We start from the raw sequence: 19531 nt of genomic DNA on the forward strand, positions 1-19531 counted from the left end.
GATTCTCTTGTAAAAGAAATTGCTTTATTAACTTTCTTTTCAGATTGTTTGCTTCAATGTTATAGAAATACAACAGACTTTTGTGCAACTTTCTGGCATTATTAGCTTAAACAGTATTTTGTGAGTCCTAGAGGGATTTTTATACATAAATCCTGGCCTTTCTAAATAGAGATACTTTGGTTCTTCCTTTCCAATTTGGAGGCCTTTACCTCCTTTTTCTTGCCTAATTGCTCTGGCTAGGACATCCTAGAGTGAGGAATAGCTGTGGTAAAAACAGCTTCATGGATTGGGCCTTGATGTTATTGGCAAAACATAGTCTTTCACCATTGAGAATGATGCTAGTTATGTAGTCCTCATTTTGCTGGCTTGTTCCTTTGTATTTTATTATGAAAAGGTACTGGATTGTGTCAAATGATTTATCTGCAGCAAATGGCATGGTCACAGTATTCCTTTTTTTCCCTTTCCTTCCCTCTCCCCCAACCCTGCTGTTTTTGCTGTGTCCCTTTGCTGTGTGATCTTCTGTGTCTATTTCTCTTTTTGTCTTCTCTTCCCTTTTTTCTCCTCTAGGATTCCCACCCTGGGGACCTCTGCTGTGGAGAGAGGCTCCCTGTCACTTGCACCACCTAAATTCCTGGTTTCTGTTATGTCTCACCCTGACTCTCCCCTTGTTTCTCTTCTCTTGTGTCATCATCTTGCCTCATGTCTCCCTTGCATAGGAACTGGCTTGTTGCCCAGGGACTTGATTCACCACACGGGCACTCAGCTCAGCACGTGGTCACTTGGCTCACCGCATGGACACTGGCCTGCCACAGAGGCATGCTTTTTTTTAAAACTGGAGGCCCCAGGGAGGGAACCCAGGTCCTCCCATGTGGTAGGTGGAAGCCCAATCACTTGAGCCACATCCACTTTCCCACTGTATTCATTTCTTGTTGAATTAATGTTGCTTGTTACTTTGCATCTTAATTCCATTTATTTTTTAAAATATTTTATTAGAGAAGTTTAAGGTTTTCAGAAAACTCATGCTTAAATTACAGAGTTCCATATAACCCTCTCACAGGCAGTTTTCTCTATTATTAATTCTTTGCTTTAATGCTGTATTTTTGTTATAACTGATGAAACAATATTACTAGAATTATCCTGTTATGTGTAGTCCATAGTTTGCTTTAGGGCTCTGTCTGTGTTGTACGGTTCTATGTTTGAAATTTTTATTATGGTAAGATATGTACAACCTAAAATTTCCCATTTATTTTTTTTCAAATATATAATTCAGTGATGTTCATATGTGTACACAGTTTTGTCACTGTCATCCACTACCAGATTTTTCTATCACCCCATAGAAACTGCACCCATTAGACCAGGACTCCCATTCCCTGCGCCCCCCAGTCAAATGCCAGTTCACAGGAGCAGTGATGCTCATGAAAGGAGGCCCAGTTGGAGCCGTGAAGGTGCCTCAAGTATCTGCCCTGGGTCCACCCAACCAGGTCAACATTTGGAGGCCAGGGGCCAGGATCCAGGAGGAGGCAGCCTGAGGACTCCTCACCCCAGAGGGAGCTGAGGGTGTGCAGTCCTGCCCACACAGCCCATGTGCCAGCGATCAGGCTTCCCCAGTCCTGTCCCTCCACGTGAGAAGTCTTGGTCATTGTACATTTCCCCCATGTAGTGCTGATGGGCTCCAGAGTCTACCATGAAGACTGTGGGTTCCTAAGCAGAGGTGAAAAGAAACCTCAGCATGAGAAGCAGACAGATTCCCTCTTTCTCCAAACAGAAAGAAGGCACTGCCGTGCATCAGGACGTGGTCCTTGAACATGGGGTTTTTGAGACACCCACTGTTCAGAGGTGGTTGCTGTGCCCGGTGAACACCCCTCACCCTGGGGGTTCTGATGGGCTGTCTTGCTCCTCACCCAGTTTGACGGTAGTGAAATGCACCTCACTCTGCTGCAGGGGAACTCGTGTGTGTCCTTCAGCACCAGAGAAGGATGGATGGCCCTTGAACTTGCCACACATTAAAAAACTGATGACCCTCAGACTTAATTGAAGGAGGAAAGAATGAGTCTGTGTCTCGCTTTAATTAACACAGGAAATGAAGAACCAAACTGCACCTCCAGGCTGTCCTAGAAACAGAAATTTAATGCCATATTCTGGTCAAGAACTTGCTATTTAAAAAACTCAATGTCCCTACCCAAGTGGTTAGTATTTCTTTTGACTTTTATACAGAAATCAATTGCCCTCCCACTTCTCCCCAAATCCTCCATCCCCCCTAATTCCTGTGTCATCTCTCCTAAATCCCAGGAAGCGGTGGTCCTTCATACTTGCAGAGCCTAAGCTTATCAATAGGTCCGTGCTGGGCCCTGCTCCCTCACTGGAAGAGGGTCTCCCTCTCGTCTCTCCAGGGAGGGCTTGGTTTAGTCTCGAGCTCTTGAACAGCTGCTGGAGTGAACACTACAGCTGACTCTAGAGATGCCTCTGAAATTTGAGGTACCTTCAACCCAGAAGCTGCCCCTGGAGCTGGAGCTGGTGGCAGCGGTGGTGCTGCAGGGAAGTCCAGCTCCAGGACTGGCTGTAGGTCTGGCTCTGGACCTGGTGCTGGAGCTGGAAGAGGAGAAACATTCACCCCCAGGATGGCCATCCCTCTGCCTTTTGAAGCACAGAATACCCCACAGCCTTGAGCAGCCCAAACACCCCCAGGAACCACCCCAGGCTGCAGCCCCTGGAGGCGTGATCTGGGCTTCCTCTTTTAGCTCCTGGACAACAGCAGCTTCTGAGGCTCTTTCTGGGGCCTGCCCCCCAGTCTCCCCATCACCTGCCCAGCTCCCTCATGCTGTGTTATACTGACAACCATGTGTGGGTGGGGACACCCACACACTGATGATAATCTCCCAATAGGGGGGGACAAAGCCTTGCTCAGCCCTAATGCAGCTGAGTTCCCCTGCCTGGATTGGTGAGTGGGCCGCTCACCACACCTCCCTTTTGGGACCATGATCGTGGAGTGGAGAGGACTGGGAGGACAAACAGAGCCAGGAATGGGCTGTGGGGGGATGGGCTCTGAAAGGCTGGCCCTGAGACCCCTTTCTCCCCTTCTCCCCAGGGTGCCAGGGCCTTACCCAGGGCTCTCCTCCCCACCTGTCCTGCAGGGGGAAGGCCCAGAGCCCCACCCTGGAGGGAGGGGTCAGTGCAGCCCTCCTGAGCACATCCCCCAGTGCACCCCGACTTCCTTTCATGCTGTTGTGGAGATTGCTGTGTACAAGGCCTTTACATTTATAAGCTTACTGGTGGCTACTTGATTCTTCTAAGTTGCTATGGTAAGTGGAGTTTTCTTTCTTGACTGGCACCTCAGATTGCACATTTTTAGTGTACAAAATCTACTGATTTTTATGTTTTGATCTTCTTTCCTGCCACTTTACTAAACTTGTTTACAAGCTCTTAACAGCTTTGTTGCAGTTTATTTTTTTTTCAGTTTTGTACATACAGTATCACGTCATCAGCAAATAGTGAAAGCTTTATTTCTTTTCCAATTTGGATGACTTTTATTTCTTTTTCTTGGCTAAATGCTTGCAGGTACTTCTAATAAAAAATGTTAAATTAGAGCAGTGACAGTGGGTGTCCTAGTTTTGTTCCAGATCTTAGAGGAAAAGTCTTTTTCATTTCTCCATTGAATATGATGTTAATTGTGGGTTTTTCATATATAGCCTTCATCATGTCTAGGAAGTTTTCTTCTATTCCTATAATTCCAAGTGTTTTTTTATCCAAAAAGGATGCTGTGCCTTGTCAAATGCTTTTTCTGTGACAATAGAGATGATCATGTAGTTTTTTCTATGGATCTGTTACTGTGGTCTACTAATTTGATTAATTATCTTATGTTAAACCACCCTTGCATACTAGGGATAAATTCAACTTGATCATTGGAAGGGGAAGTGGCTCAAGTGATAGAGTTTCCACCTACTATAAGGGTGGATGTGGGGCAGATCCCTGGGACCTCCTGGTAAAAGGAAGTGAAAGCATGCCCACATGGCAAGCCAGTGCCAAAGCAAGTGCCTGCATGGTGAGCCAGTGCCCACACAAGTGCCCACAGGAGTGCCCACTGGTGAGCCAGTACGCTGCACAAGTGAGTCATGCAGCAAGATGATGATGCATCAAAAGAGAGACAAGGGGAGAGTCAAGGAGAAATGCAACATAAACCAGGAACTGAGGTGGTGCAATTGACAGGGGACCTCTCTACCCATCAGAGGTCTCTAGGATAGAATCCTAGAGGAGAAAGATGAGAAGACAACAGAGACAGGAAAAAAACAAAGAAACAAATAAAAAACCCAGTAGGGTGAGAGGAGGAGAAGGGGGAAAATAAGTAAATAAATAAACCTTTTTTAAAAATCCACTTAATCATCGTATTTGTTTGATGTGTTGTTGAATAGGATTATTGTCTTTTTGAGGATTTTAGTTCATTAGATTGATCTGTAGTTGTCTGTCCTTGTGGTGTCTTTATGTTGCTTTGGTATTAGAGTAATTTTGGCATCAAAGAATGAGCTAGATAATATTCCTCCACTTCAAGTTTTGGGAAGGGTTTAAGCAGAATAGGTTTTAGATTTTCCTGGAATGATGGTAGAATTCACCCAGGAAGTCACTGGTGCTGGGCTTTTCTGACTTGGGGTGATTTTTTAATGACTAATTCAATTTTGGTCTCTTGATTTCTTCTTTTTATTCTTTCATTGAGTATAGGATGCTTGTGTGATTCTAGAAATTTGTCCATTTCATCTAAGTTATCCATCTTATTGTTTTTCAAAGTATCTTCTTTAATGATACTCTTTAATTCTGTGGGATCAGTGGTGATAGTCCCTCTCTTGGTTTTTATTTTATTTATTTGCATCCTCTCTCATATTTCTTTGGTTCTTCTAGAATATCAATTTTATTAATCTTCTCAAAGAACCAGCTTTGGCTAATTTTTCTAGTGCTTTTTTTTTGCTATTAATTCTCAATTTCATTTTGTTCTGCTCTAATCTTTGTTATTCCCTACTTTCTTCTTCCTTTGGGATGTTTGTTCTTTTTCTAGTTCATATAAATATTTTAAGATGTAAATATGCAATTGGTTCCTATAAAGGAAAACCTATCACTAAAACAAGAATCCAGAAGTTTTAATGTGGACCAGTTCCCAGTGAAATAGCGACATTGTCTGCATGTGTTAGGATAACACCTGCGCCTGGAGCACTGTAGGGCTCATACACAACATAGACCAAGGAGGCTCTCGCTGCTTGCTGAGGCAGCTTGTGGCAGTTGTGCACAGCTCCAATTGCTCATTATTAATGATGTGAGGCTGATAATAATATGTGGCTACTTTTTAAAATTAATTACTTGATTTTGCATGAATTTTTTTTCTTCCATCACATGTCGATAACCATTTTTTAACTTTATTAGAGAAGGTGTGTGTTTACAGACCAATCTTGCATGAAATAGAGGATTCCTATATACCACCCTATTGTAACAGCTTGTATTGATATGCAGCATTTGTTATAGCTGGTGAAAACAGATTTATAATTGTACTGTTAACTATAGCCCATGGTTTACCTTAAGCTTCACTTTCTCTGTAGTGCAGTTCCATGTTTGTTTTTTTAATTTGTTACCACAGATACAATCTAATAATTCCCCTTTAGCCACATTCAGATATATATACTTCAGTGCTTTTAATTATGATCACAAGGTATTGCTCCCATCAGCACCATATATTACCAAGTATTTCTACCATTCCAATTAGGAACTCTGTACATTTTTCATCTTGACTTCCCATTCCCGATCACTGCCCTATCTGCTATTCTAGATTCTGACTCTATAAGTTTGCTTATTCTGATTATTTCATATCAGTGAGAACCTACAATATTTGTCCTTTTGTGTCTGGCTATTTCACTCAACAAGATGTATTCAAGTTTCATCAATGCTATTGCATGTGCCAGAACTTCATTCATTTTTACAATTTAAAACTGTTCCATCATAGAGAAGTCGATGTGGCTCAAGTGATTGGGCTCCCATCTACAATATAGGGAGATCCTGGATTCAGTTCTCAGGGCCTCCTGGTGAACATGAGTTGCCCTTTGTGGTGGAGCTGGCCCCTGTGGAGAGATGACACAACAAGATGACACAACAACAACAGCAAAAAAAGGAGACACAGAGGAAAAGACAATGAGAGACAAAACCTGGAAGCTGGGGTGGCTTAAGCAATTGAATACCTCTCTCCCACAACAGAGGTCCTGGGATTGGTTCCTGGTGCTTCCTACTGAAAAGATGAGAAGAGAGGACAAGCTGAGAACACAGAAATAGAAGAATGTGTAGCAAATGGACACAGAGAGCTGACAGCAAGTGCAAGTGGTAAGGGGGGTATAAAAATGATAATAAATCTTGAGAAAATATTCCATTGTATGTATATATTTTGTTTATCCATCCATTGATGGGCACTTTGGTTGCTTCCATCTTTTGGCAATTGGGAATAATGCTGCTATGAATAGCTGTGTGCAAATATCTCTTTGGGTATTTCCTTAGTGAATGCTGCGACCCTCACAGTGCAGTCGTAGCTGAACAGGGTCTGCATAGTTGCAAGGAGGGGATGAGAGGATGAAGAAATGAAAGACACAAAATAGTGGGAACCAGGTGAGCCATGAGGAGATTGCAGGAGCTTGCAGCTACCTCAGGTACCCAGCTTAATCGGGCACATCATTTTATACCTTAAGTGACATCAGCACATTCAGCAGTTCTCATGGGAGGCTCTTGTTTCTAGGTCACCACAAATACAATAGTTATTCTTTTCAATAACCCTCTGATAACAGTCCTCCTAGAATTCTTATCCACACACAGTATATTTTGTATACACACACACACAGTATAACTTTGCCCAGGGGCACCTCCTTCTTTATCTACATTCTTCCTGTGAACTTTGGAGGCTGCTTTGCAGGTTTCTGGGGACACTGCTTTGCAGGGCTCCCCACAAGGGAGATTGAGGGATCATATGGTAATTCTATACTTAACTTTATGAGGAACTGTCAAACTGACTCCCACAGTGGCTGAACCATTTTATAATCCCACCAGCATTGAATGAGTATTCCTATTGCTCTGCAACCTCTCAAACGTGTAATTTTGTTTGTTTATAATGACAGTCACTCTAATAGGCATGAGATGATGTATGTCACTGTAGTTTTGATTTGTATTTCCCTATATTTAATGACGTTGAGCATCTTTTTATGTGTATTGTAGCCATTTTTATATGTTTTTGGAAAGATGTCAATTCTTTTCCCCATTTTATAATTTTGGTGGTATTCTCTGTTAAGTCAAAGGATTTGTTTATAAATTCTAAATATTAAACTTTATCAAATATGTGTGTTGGAGAAAAATGGTGTTCACTGGGACACGGAGACTGATTTGGCCATGGGCAGAAAAAGAATTTATTGAGAAGCTCTCCCAATGGAGGGGTCTGGATAAAAACTTCAGTCCCGACACCAGCATGGTGGGGGTCTGAAGAGAGACTTCATCCACTCCTGGAAGGGGGGGACTTGAATTTATACTGAACTTTCCTAGGTGGGGAAGTGATAGTGGGAGGGGGTTGAGGGTCTGAGCAAGGTGCAGGGACCAATAGGGAGCTCTAGAGGTGAAAATTTTCCTGATAATGAGTAGGGAGGTCAGGGTCTCTTGGAATGCTGCAGGAGCACACGTTTCTTTTGATCTGTAGGGTTTTCAAGGGTTTCTTTGTTTCCCTCTGATATGTAAACAGTGAAGGTTTCCATCTCCCTCTGACATGCAGGTAGAGTAGTGAAGATCTCCATCTCCCTCTGACAGGCAGATGGTGAAGGTCTCTATCTCCCTCTACTCCTGACTCTATGAGGTTCCTTTGTTTAACCTGTGGGGAAGTGCCCTCAGACATGGGGGAGGGGGTTGCCTTTTTCCCAATGCATGTCAGGGGAAACTGGGCTACAGCTTGTTAATTTTTGCAAACCTCTAACAATGTGGTTTCCAAATATTTTTTTCCCATTGTGTAAGTTTTGTAATTTCATTTCCATGATAAAATCCTATGAGGGCTAAAAATTTAAACTTTATGAGGCCCCATTTATCTATTTTTTCCTTTGTTGCTTGTGCCTTATGTGTAAAATCTAAGAACCCATCACTTAATGCAAGGTCTTGAAGATGCTTCTCTACATTTCCTTTCAGGAGTTTGATATATCTGAGTCTTACATTTAGGTCTTTCATCCATTTTGAGTTGATTTTTGTATGAGGTGTGAGGTAGCAGTCATCCTTTTTTCTTTTCTTTTCTTTTTTTGCAAATGGAGATCCAATTTTTCCCACAACATCTGCTCAAGAAAGTACTCTTTCATAATTGAGTAACTGAGTGGTCTCTGCCCCCTTGTCAAATAGGTTGGCCATAAATGGGAGGGTTTGTTTCTGACGTCTCAATTTTAGTCTGTTGATCTCTATGCCTGTCTTTGCGAATACCATGCTCTTTTCTGTGTTTTTTAAAAACACATCAATTTTATTGACACATATTAATAAAGAATATAATTCACCCAAAGTGTATAATCAGTGGTATTTGGTATAAGTGCATAGTTATTCATTCATCACCTCATCATTAGAACATTTTCATTATTTCAATGAGAATAACAACAAACAAAATCCTGACAAATAAGGAAGAAAATTCTTCACCTCTCAATCTCTCTGTGCTTCCTCTGCTGTACATAGCTGCTGTTTCTGGCTATTCTTCCATAATTCTTTATTAAGCAGTTTTACTGAGATATATTTATATATATGATCTAACCAAAGTGTATAATCAATAACTTTTAGTATAATCAGAATGTTGTGTATTCATCACCACAAAAATCTTTAGAAGTGTTTCATTACTCCAAAAAGAAAAACTTTCATTTTTAAAAGAAGCTTGTTGGTGTTGATTGGGAATTTCTTGATTCTATAAATTGCTCTGGGTATGACTGACATCTTAACAATATTTTGTCTTCTACTACATGAACACAGAATGTGTATTTAGGTCTTCTTTGATTTCTTTTTAGCAATGTTTTGTATTTTTCTGTGTACAAGTCCTTTATTCCTTGGTTAGATTTATTCTTAGATATTTCTTCAGTGAGTAAAAGGTTTTCTGTTTGTGTCTGTCCTGAGGAGGGGGCTCTGCCATGTGTTCTCTGAGAAGATTGTTCTTAGGGAGCACAAACATTTCCCTTTCTGCACTGTTCCCCTGGGGTTTATTCTTAACTTTCTCATGGAATGCTTAAGCAAGACTTAAGCAAATTTCCAATCAAGGCATGCTGTAGTTTCTTTTCTGACTGAGGGTTGTTTTCATGTAAAATTCTGATAGGTTCAGAGAGAGTGGGAAAGCATATATAATTGGGACACAAAAATACAAAAGGATGGGATTTTCCAATTGGTTAAGTTGGGGACAGGCTGGTGCCAGATGAGCCATACTGAAGCCCAAGGAGAAAGGGACCATGGGTGGCCCTGTTTACATGTTTTCATCAATCTTTAATGTGCCATAATTCATCCAACATTAATGTAGTGAAAAGTGTTTAAAATTGAGAAATATGTGAACTGAAAATAAAACAATATTTTAAGTATGAAATTTTATATGTAACAAATCCAGGATTTATTTTAATATTTATTTCTTGAATTTAGGAAAATGGACATTTCAAAAATATTTTCTAATTTTACTATATGTTCATTTCATTTTCAATTGGCATAATTGCAGCATTTAACCATTTCTCATGAACCAGTAATGGTGTTAAATAAGCTTTTTTTGGGCGGGGAGGAGGAGGGCGGGGAGGAGGCGGTGCGGGCGCCGGGGCGGCGGGGAGCGGGAGGAGGGCGGGGAGGAGGCGGTGCGGGCGCCGGGGCGGCGCGCGGGCGTGTCCCCGACGGCTGTGCTGCCCGGGGCTCGCCCGCTGGCTACGGCGCGCGGGCCAGCCGGTGGTGCTGCGCCGAGGCTGGCGGGCGCCCGGGGCGCGCGGGCATGGCGGGCTGGTGGCGGGCGCTGCCGCGCGCGGCCCGGCGCTACCCGTGGCCCACGAACGTGCTGCTCTACGCCGCGCTCTTCTCGGGCGGCGACACGCTGCAGCAGAAGCTGCAGGGCGGCCGCGCCGACTGGCGCCAGACGCGGTGCGTGGCCACCGTAGCTGTGGCCTTCCACGCCAACTTCAACTACGTGTGGCTGCGCCTGCTGGAGCGCGCGCTGCCTGGCCGTGCGCCGTCCTGGCCAAGGTACTGTGCGACCAGACGCTCGGCGCGCCGGTCGCTGTCTCCGCCTTCTATTCCTGTATGAGTATGCTCCAGGGAAAGGATGACATTTTTTTTACCTCAAACAGAAATTCTGGAATACATGTAAGAGCGGTCTGATGTACTGGTCTTTTGTGCAGCTGACCAACTTCAGCTTTGTTCCCGTTCACTGGAGAACAGCTTATACTGGACTCTGTGGTTTTCTCTGGGCCACCTTCCTTTGCTTCTCACAACAAAACCGTGACAGCACGTTGAAGTCGGCTTTCACCTTCCTTCGTAGACAGGCCAGTGCAGCCGAAAGGCCCCCAGAGAAATAAGTCAGAGCTCCTCCCATAAAGTAACTGACTTAAAATGCAATGGATTGCCTGCAGATAAAATACTTTATTTACCAGTTATGTGCTTCATTGCTTCATTTTGAAGACCTACTGTTATATAGATCCATTTTAAAAAATTATTAATAATAATTTTCAATTTTATTCATACCACCTTTTTTCCACTCCAATCTGAAAGTATAAAAACCATGTGACTTCTCTAATATTTTGGTTAATATCAATAACAGTGACAGTATGCCATTTTGTAATTATTCTTTTAATATTAATATTAAAATTAATATTTTAATACCAGCTGATTTAAGGAGCCCCAGTTTTGATTGTTTAAATCTCTGTTATAAAACCTCAAGGTTTCCTCCTAAACACTTTTGGATCAGATTACTTTTTGTACCAAAAATAGTCCTTATAGTAAATTTCTCTTTACATAGAATTCAATCAAGAAGAAGATACAATAACCAAAATCTCTCCACCCCAAAATACTGCATTATAATTTATTGCTATAATGATATCAAAGTTCCGTAAGTACATTTTGAATCAAAGAAGGAAAAGTGTCTGTTTCTAATGTATTTTGTTTTCCTGTATTATTGTAATTTCTAAGTTAAATACCTTTAATGATTTTTGAATGTTTTCAGCCTCTCAAAACTTCCCATTTCCTAGATGTACTAAGTAAACATTTTTGGCCTCTTAAAAATAAAAATAAAAAAAGCTTTTTTTTTTTTACTTCTAATACATATTTATGTATTAATAAGTTTTCATTCATATTACCTTCTGTGATGGTTAGGCTATTGTGTCAAACTCAGCCAGGTGTTTGTGCCCAGTTGCTTGGTCAAGCAAGCACTGGGCTGAGTGTAGTAAAAGGGTATTTATGGACTTTAGTCACCACTGACTTTACTGCAGCAGTAAATCATAGACAGCTGGTTATAATTACATCAATCAGGGAGATTGCCATCAGCAGTGAATGCTGCTTAATCCAATCAGTTGAATGCCTTAAAGGGAAAGTGATTCTAGCATTGAGAGAGAATTTCCCAGCTTGTCTTTGGACAGCCAACCTCTCTCAGAACTCATCAAGAACCTTCACTGGACTTTCATTGCAACCCCTGGTTGTAGCCTGCCTGAGGAACCTGGACTTGTGCCTCCCTATGGCTGCATGAGAGACTCTTAAAATCACATACTATTGACAGATATCTCTTGTTGATTGTTTCCCTAAAGAACCCTGACTAATACACCTTCCTAAAATGGCTTCCCCTTCTTTAATATATTTCAGCAATGGTTTGTCATTTTCAAGTCACAAATCTTCTACCTCCTTGGTTAAAATTTCTTCCTAAGTATTTTGTTCTTTTGATACTGTTGTTAAATTAATGGCTTTTTAAATTTCCTTTTCATATTATTTGTTGCTGTGGTATAGAAATACAAGAAACTTTTGTGCAACTTTGCTGAAAATACTTATTAGCTGTAAAAGTACTTTTGTGAATTCTAGAGAATTTTTTATGTATAAATCATGTCATCTGCAGGTAGCAGTAGTTTTACTTCTTCCTTTCCTGTTTGGATGCCTATTCTATTTTTCTTGCCTAATTTCTGTGGCTGTTATGTCCAGGACAATGATCATTAGCCGTGATGAAATATCATCTTTGGTTTGTTTCTTATGCCATTGGGAAAACTTTCAGTCTTTCCTAATGACTAGAAAACTAAATATGTATTCCTGATTTTGTTTGCTTATTTGTTTGTTTTTAAGCACAAATGCTTATTGGATTTTGTCAAATAGTTTTTCTGTGGCAATAGACATGATCAAATTTTTTGTTTCATTTTCTTTGAATTAATGGTATATGTTATTTTGTATTTTAATAGACTTTAATTACTTTATGAGAAGTTTTTTGTACAGATAAATCATGCATAAAGTACAGAATCCCCATGTACCTCTCACAGACACACAGATTTCCCTATACTTAACACTTTGCACTAATGTGGTAATTTTGTTAAAACTGAAACCCTGTGACAAGATTTATATGTTTAATTTTAATTCATAGTTTATGTTAGGATTCACTGTTTTTGTTGTAGAATTCTATGATATTTTAATCCTTTTCTCCTGGTAGCATATATACAACCTAAAATGTTCCATTTTAACCACTTTCCAATATACAATTCAATGCTGTTATTTACATTCACAATATTGTCACTACATCTGCCACCCCAATTTTCACATCACCCCAAACAGAAAATCTATACCAATTTAGAATTACCCCGTTCCCTATACCCACCCTTATATAGGTAACCTGAATTTTAATTTCCTACAATAAAATTCATTTTTCAGAGCACTTTTAGGTCTCTAGGGAAAGTATGCAGAAAGTATAGTTATTTCCTATACCCCCCTCTTCATCCTCTGCCCACAGTTGTCTTTTTTATTCACATCTTGCATTAGTGTGGTACATTTTTTACAGTTGATGAATCAATATTGATCCATTTATGTCAAAGAAAGTCCATAGGTTATGTTAGAGTTTACTCTGGATTGTGTAGTTCTATGGGTTTTGACAGATGTGTAAGGTCATGTGTTCATTTTAGCACCATATGGAACAGTTCACTCACTTAAAAATGCCAGTGCTCCAACAACTCACCCTTCCCTCCTTCCCCCCAAAACCCTGGCTACCTTGAACATTTTATTGATTCTATAGTATTGCCTTTTCCAGAATATCATATAGTTGGAATTAGATTGTATGTAGGCTTTTCTAGACTGTCTTCTTTCACATAGTCATATGCATTCAAGATTTCTCTATGCTTTTTCATGCCTTGATAGCTATTTTGTTTTTGTTGTTTTTAAAGATCTATTTAATCACCCCATTGCTTGCACTCGCTGTCTGCCTTCTCTGTCCATTTGCTGTGTGGTCTTCTGTGTCTGCTTATCTTCTCTTTAGGCAGCACTGGGAACTGATCCTGGGACCTTCTGGAGTGGGAGAGAGGTGATCATTCTCTTGCACACCTCAGCTCCCTGGTCTGCTGTGTCTCTTGTCTCTTCTGTGTGTCTCTTTTTATTGTGTCATCTTACTATGCCAGCTCTCCATGCAGGCCAGCACTCTGTGTGGGCCAGCACTCCATGCAGGCTAGCACTACTGCATGGGCCAGCAATCGATGTCAGCCAGCAATCCGTGTGGGCCGGCACTCCATGTGGACCAGCACTCTGCGTGGACCAGCACTCTGCATGGGCTAGCACTACTGCACAGGCCAGTACTCTATGTGGGCCAGCACTCCATGTGGGCCAGTACTCCACGTGGGCTAACACTACTGCATGGACCAGCATTCCATGTGGGCCAGCACTCCACATGGGCTAGCACTACTGCACAGGCCAGCACTCTATGTGGGCCAGCACTACTGCACAGGCCAGCACTCTATGTGGGCCAGCACTCCACGTGGGCTAACACTCCTGCATGGACCAGCACTCCATGTGAGCCAGCACTCCACATGGGCTAGCACTACTGCATGGGCCAGCACTCCATGTGGGCCAGCACTACTGCACAGGCCAGCACTCTGCATGGGCCAGCACTACTGTACAGGCCAGGACTCCATGCAGGCCAGCACTCCACATGGGCTGGCCTGCCATGTGGGCCAGAACTCTCTGTGGGCCAGCTTTCCACTTAGGCCAGCATCCCTTCACCAGGAGTCTCTGAGATCAAACCCTGGACCTCCTATATGGTAGACAGGAGCCCAATCGCTTGAGCCACATCAGCTTCCTGCTAATATGTTTTGCTCACTGGAAAACACTCTTTCTATGGACGTATCACGCATTTTTTATCCATGCACCTATTGAATGGCATATTGATTACTTCCAATTTTTGGCAATTATGAATATGCTACTATAAACAATTAGTGCAGGTTTTTGTGTGGATGTGCATTTTCAAGTAATTTGTATGAATAGTTATCCATATCAGTGCTGGATTGTGTGGCAAGCCTATGTTTAGCTTTTTAAAAAACTGACAGACTCTCTTTAAAAATGACTGTTCTGTTTTGCTTTATCACAAGCAATGAATGAGAGTTACTGTTGCTCCACATCTGCACCCACATTTGCAGTTGTCGGCTTTTGGGTTTCTAACCATTCAAATAGTTGTGCAGTGGTATCTAACTTTTAAAATTTTGTATTTCCCTAAATACCCACATCCGAAAGACGATGCAAATGCTTTCCTATGCTTCTATGTCATCTGTATCTCCTTTTTGATGAGGTGTTTGTGCAGATCTTTTGTTCATTTTAATTGGGTTGTTTTTTTTTTATTGTTGAGTTTTAAATGTTCCTTGTATATTTGGATATAAATACTTTATCAGAAATGTGGATTGCATTATATTTCCTCTCACTCTGTAGTTTATCTTTTCATTTTCTTAATAGTGGCTTTTGCAGAATACAGTTTTTAAATTTTTAAAAGAAGCCCAACCTAACATTATTTTTCTTTCAATATATTGTGCTGTTAGTATTCTGCATAAAATCATTGCTAAACACAATGCCACCCATAATTACTCTTCTAAAAATTGTATATTTTTGCATTTTATTTTTGAATAATGATGCATTTTGAGTTTGTTTTAGAGAAATTTATATATTATATGTCTATATTCTTTTTGCATTTGGTTGTCCAGTTTTTCCAGCTTAATTTCTTGGAAACTCTGTCTTTACATCTTTGAATTGCCTTTGCTCCTTTGTCATAGATTAGTTGACTGTTCACTATATATATACATGGAGGATTTACTTCTTTTCTCTCTAATCTGTTCCAATTAACTGCCTGTCTATTGTTTATCCATGACCACACTATTTTAATCACAATAGCTTTATAGTTTTGTTTTGTTTGGAATGCAGTATATTTTTAAATACAGTAAAAGCCACCTGGCAGTTAACTTGACAAGTTAACAAAGCTTAAGATTTACCAGGTCATATCAACATTCACAGTCTCTTTACCCACATGAGAATTATGTGTGGTAGTGTTTACCAGGAATGTGTATACATTTATAGAGGCAAGAAACCTTTGGAAATTCAGATTTAAAGGAGCTGAAAACAGGAACTGATTGTCCAAGGGTGGTGTAGCTGTGATTTGGAGATACTCTACTTCCTCCAAAGTTTGTGCACTTCCTGAAAGTTGAGCTGTTATGAATCCAGCAAGCAGCTGTGGCACTTGTAAGAGCTTGGCTACTAATCTTGCAGGCTTTCCAAAGCTCCAGAAGAGGAATATGAACTCTCTACTGTTGCCAAATAATGAAACCCTAAAAGTGCCCACTGTGGGTGTCAGAAGAAGACTGGCACCTGGATGGAAAAGTCATCTGGGAGGCTCCCTGGCTTAAATGTCTTTGCCATGGAGGGCAGCTGGGGTAGAGAGGGAAGGTGGAAGGGAGAGAGAGGGTGGGAAGGAAGAGAAAATGAACACTATGTGCTTACAGAGAGGATCACTCACTGTCAGTATGATGTTTCCACCCATTTTCATTACATGAAGAGTACGGGTGATTCTATGAGGAAGAAAGACTGCACATGGGGCACCAGCATTACAGCAAGTTCACATGAGCAAAACTTTCCATCACATTCTCTAGAACTCATGAGGCAGTCCTTGGGCAGGCAACTTGGCTCAATCTGAAACGTTGAGACTCATGTCCCTCAGGAAATTAGCATGAGGTTTGTTTAGTGATTAATTACTTTTTTATTATTGAATTATATTGTAAAGGCTTAAGTAGTATGTCTACAATTTAATCAAGACAAAACGATTTGCATTTACATCGAGGACACATTTACTGTAGTGGCATAAAAAAGACACAGACAAAAGATCAAGTATGTGTTTTTAAAAATAAAGACTACATGTTTTACCTGGTCTCACTTTTACTATTTTGGACTGTACTTTCCCTCCTAGAGAACAAACACATTCATGTTAAATCTGATTTATCTTCCCACATTTAAAAATTTAAATACAGCTTCTCATAATTTCTAAGTTATAAACAAAAGGGAAATGGTTTTTAAAAAGTAAATCTGCTGTTATCCTACAGTGGAAAGGTTGAGTAAAACATGGCCCCTCTGTGGTTCATCTCAAGGAAACACATTATCTCAGAGGCAAGCATTTGTGATCTGGGAGTAAGTTTCCCATTTCCTCTGAAGGACCAGATCTTCAAGTATTTCTGGTCTCAATTGCAAAGTAAGTGAAAATGTCTGCATAACACGTATAAGTCAAAAATCAAAACAGGGCTAATTAAAATCAAAATTCTATGCCAGTCTAAATATATATCTTCAGCTTTTTCCTTTTTTATTGCAGATGGTACTTAAAAATAACTTACCTTTTTTTTAGTGTATTATGCTCAGTTTGAAACTCAAATGAATACATTTAAAATTTTATATTTCACTTGATTCTATTGAAATTTCAATTACTACTTTACTTACCCAACTTATACATGATTTAAGTTTCAGCTAAACAAAAAATTCCACCACGAAGATAAAACTAACTGGCTCAAGCATATGTGAAATCATAATGCCCTACTCATGTTCTGAGTGTACAGCTTTTACTATTGTGTATCCAAGAAAAATCCAAATGGAACATAAGAACAGTGTTTAAAGTTTCTAGCTTCTAAACACACATTTACTGATCTAAAAAATATTTTGGTACCAAATAGAATGGAATTAATGTTTTTCTGTAAATAAAAAGGACACATTTCCAATATTGCTTGATAGCCAGCTGTCAGTTTTCTAAAACACTATATTTTTGCAGTAAAATATCCCCACTAGAAATCAATTATATTTAAATAGATCTTCACAGAAGTAAGATGTTCATGGTACTAGAAATCTTTTAAAAAGTGAGTTCAATTGGGCTACAATAACATTGACATGAATAAAAATTACAGGAGAGATTACTGCTGTACTTTTCCCCATAACCACTATCCAACTTTGTTTAAATTGTGCAACCCCAAATTATTCATGTTTCCTCTTGCTGAATTTCATTATGTTTCACAGAGAAGGAATCCTAAGATCTGTTCTGTAAGAATTCAAGATTTTGAAATGTGTAGGTTCACATTATACTACCATGGTTTGCCCTTCTTGTTTTCCAAATACACAGAAACAATATAATTTTTCTCGAAAAATGAAATAAGATGTCCACGTGAAAAAAAAAATAGGCCTACAAAAAGTTCCAGAGCTAAAAAGTTTATTCAAATGGCCACAAAGTGTCCATTTGACACTAAAGTCCTAAAGTTCTAAAGTCCAAAACATTTAAATGAAGTTCATTTATGTTTTGTTTTATTTTCAAAGGAATACTGTAAAATAATCACATTATTTTAGTTCTTGAGTCAACAAGTGTACACAAATGTTTTTATACAGTTAAAATTAGGAGACCAAGCTCAGTGTCCCAAAGATATAGCGTTCAGTTGATTTTACAGAGTTTGCAGAAAAAAATTTAGAGATTTCTTAGAGAAATGACCTGGTTCCTGGTTGTTCCTACAACAGGGGCAGGATCCACTCCCTATTTCAGAGTTGCTCTGACAGCTGGATCATCTTCATCTTCTCACCTGGGTTCATCAGTTTTCTTTGTGGCTTTCCTGGCAAAGGCGGGCCCGCTCAGTCCCGCAGCAGCTGCCCCAGCCAGGATGGGAAGGGCTCGGCTTGTCGCTGCTGTTGGCGCCAGGTGGAGCAGAGGCCAGGTGTGCACCGAGGTTGCAGGTGGAGCTCACCTGCACGTGCCTGCGCCCCTTCCCGGGAGGTTCACCCTGGGGCTCAGCTCACTCCTCGACTTCTCTTTCATGGACACCAGGATCTCCAGTAACCCGGGTCCCCTCAGGAAGCCCCTCTCTCGCAGCCGCAGCCTGCGGCTCCCACACCTTGCTCTACTGCGCCTGCGCCGCCAAGCTCCTCTGTGGGTCCTGCCTGGTGGCTCCCCGAGGGCGGCGGAGCATCCTGGGGTGGCAGGGCTGAGCGCCCCCAGCCCTGGCAGGCCCATGACCCCCTACTCGGCCAGCTCTGCCCTGCACCCACAGCCGCTGGTGGGCCGAGCTGAGGAGCCCAAGGTGCTGTTCAGTGCTTGATCTTCCTGCGTGGACCCTGCTGAGGTCCTGGGTGACTCCTGCTCCTCCTGCTCACGACCCTGCAGACAAGCTGCGGGGGTTGCTGTGCCGGCAGGTTCAGGAGTTTGCAGACGAATTCAAGTAACTCTTGGTCTGTAGGGTCCTGTGGAATCTTTGATATCAGGATGATGGTGGCCTCACGCAAGGAATCAGGAAATTCTCTCACCTATATTTATATTTGGGAGAGTTTGAAAACTATTAGTTTTGAATTATTCTGTATGTTTTTATTATAATTGACCAGGAAAGCCATCTGGTCCTGGACTCTTCCGGGTGGGGAAATTTTTGATGATCGTTCAATCTCTTGTTAGAGCTCTGATCTTATTTTCTATTTATTCTTCAGTCCTTTTTGGTACTTTGTATGCTTCTAGGAAGTTGTCTGTTTTACCTAAGCTATCTACTTGGTTGTACTGTTGTTCATGATATTCTTTTACTGACCTTTTATTCCTCTAAAGTCTGTAGCTTGAGTGTAGTTCATAATTTTCACTGAGTTGTGAATTTTCCAGTTTCCCTCTCTCTTTGGCAGCGTGTGGCGGCAAGGTAGGCTCGGCTCGGCTCGGCTCAGTAAGGTTTGGCTCAGTCGGGTTCGGCTGGGCTCGGCTGGCCTCAGCTTGGCTCGGAGAGTCTGGGCTCGGCTCGGCTGGGCCGGGCTCCTCGGGCTGGGCTGGCCTGGGCTCTGCTCGGCCGGGCTTGCCTCCGCTGGGCTCGGCTGGGCTCTGCTGGACTGGGCCCAGCTCGGCAGGATTCGGCAGGGCTCAGCTCGGTTGCGCTCATCAGGGCTCGGCTCGGCCGGGCCTGGCTCGGTTGGGCTTGGCTCAGTTGGGCTCGTCTGGCTCCATTCAGCTGGTCCCCGTTCGGCGGGGCAGGGCTTGGCTAGCCTGGGCTGGGCTCGCCGGGGATGGGCTCGGCGGGGC

The 19531-nt window shown here is 41.6% G+C and overlaps 1 pseudogene; it reads left to right on the plus strand.

The window, feature by feature from the left end:
- Positions 1–9945: 9945 nt before the first annotated feature.
- LOC101444315 (mpv17-like protein pseudogene) lies at positions 9946–10596 on the plus strand (annotated as a pseudogene).
- The last annotated feature ends 8935 nt before the right edge of the window (positions 10597–19531 follow it).

Source organism: Dasypus novemcinctus, chromosome 29 (assembly GCF_030445035.2).
Source record: "Dasypus novemcinctus isolate mDasNov1 chromosome 29, mDasNov1.1.hap2, whole genome shotgun sequence".
In the NCBI taxonomy this organism is placed as follows: domain Eukaryota; kingdom Metazoa; phylum Chordata; class Mammalia; order Cingulata; family Dasypodidae; genus Dasypus; species Dasypus novemcinctus.